Source organism: Silene latifolia, chromosome 2 (genome assembly GCF_048544455.1).
Source record: "Silene latifolia isolate original U9 population chromosome 2, ASM4854445v1, whole genome shotgun sequence".
Taxonomy (NCBI): Eukaryota; Viridiplantae; Streptophyta; class Magnoliopsida; order Caryophyllales; family Caryophyllaceae; genus Silene; species Silene latifolia.
In genome coordinates this window covers 93,402,229-93,403,800 of record NC_133527.1, presented here as the reverse complement: position 1 = coordinate 93,403,800, position 1,572 = coordinate 93,402,229, and the positions used below count along the sequence as shown (strand labels likewise).

The following is a 1,572-nucleotide window of genomic DNA, read 5'->3' as shown; positions in this document are numbered from 1 at the left end:
TGAATTGGATTTATGACATTTATCTAACATTTTCTTGAGTTGAAACTTGCTAGCTGTAGTATAGATGCAGAGCTTTGTTCATAACCATCCATGAGATAATATAATGTATTGGGATAGTCCAGCTATTCCAAATCATTCTATACGAGTTTCATTTAGGCTCTGGCTCTATATACCATTCATATTTATATTTATGATCATCTCCGTTCTATTTACCATCTAGATATCCTATAGCAAATTTATCCCTTACATGGTAAATTTATCGTTTTATAATTCTATTGTATTGAAAATGGAGTAACCTTTTGGTACTGGTTTTTTTAGTGTCACCAACAACCAGGAAGTACAAAGTGCGGTTATTATGTCATGCGGTACATGTTAGATATTGTGAGACACTACCATCAGAATATAGCTGACCATAAGAAGGTATTTAATTTAAATGACAAGTTTTGACATTATCAGTGAACATACTAACGATACAATTTTTATTGTCACGTTCAATTATACATATTTATGTTTCAATGTATTGATAGTGGTTTGGATCACAAAAATCTTATACGGTTGAAGAAGTGAACGAGGTTCGAGATCTATGGGCTACTTATTTGATGACGAACCATTTCTAATTCTAGGTAATTATATCATACTCATCACTTTTACTCATGTTCATATCTAGCTACTTAGTTTCTTGCTAAAATTATGTTGGAATAGTGTACGATTGGTGGTTTTTCTTTAAATGAAATCTGTGTCTTGGTGTTGATTGAGTTGGGACAGTTGATGGTATCTTGTTTACATACTATTCATATTGCTACTGCTTTAATTACTAGACATTATCCTCAAAATCTACTCGCTTCTCTCTTTTTATTACCAATCTTTCTTCATTTGCTCTTATCCTTATTTTGTTTTACATTGTTTAGTGTTGTAACATATATATATGTAGGTGAAATATATAAGACAGTTCAAGGTCATCAAGTTTTCAAGAGAAGCATGAAGAGAAATGACGGGTGATCCATCAATCTGGACTCGTTATAATTTTTTAGGGGTTATTGGTTAGAATGTATTTTGTGACTGTGAAATATTAGTTTATGTTGTTGATTAACCTGAATTGTATTTGGAAATACACATGTATACTGATCGAGTACGATGATTTTCTTTTTATAAAATAGACCGATTGATTTTGCTTCCATTGGTGATGAAATGGCAAATTGTATTTTTTATTGGTGGCTTTTATTTCCCACTACAGTTTTGCAGAATAGTAGCCACTGCACAAATGGATAAATTGTTTACTTTAGGCATGGGCTTTTGGCTACGGTTGTAGACCTGTAAACCGTGGCATAAAATACACTTTTGGCTACGGTTAATGATAAAGAACCGTAGTCTTATATGTACTTTTGGCTACGGTTAATAGTAAACAACCGTAGCCTTAAATGCACTAACCGTAGCCTTTTCTTCTCCATTTAAGGCTACCCCATGATTTGCTACGGTTGTACGACCGTAGCATTATGTCGTTTTTAACCGTGGCCGTATGACATTTCTGTACTAGTGACGAGACATCAGGACGTGTGCATATCATGGCGTACA

The 1,572-nt window shown here is 33.6% G+C and overlaps 1 long non-coding RNA gene across 1 annotated transcript; it reads left to right on the top strand.

The window, feature by feature from the left end:
* Positions 1-312: 312 nt before the first annotated feature.
* On the top strand, positions 313-1,116 carry LOC141629929 (uncharacterized). The gene is made up of 3 exons (XR_012537388.1): positions 313-420; positions 528-623; positions 932-1,116. It is a non-coding gene; the product is annotated as an uncharacterized LOC141629929 (long non-coding RNA).
* The last annotated feature ends 456 nt before the right edge of the window (positions 1,117-1,572 follow it).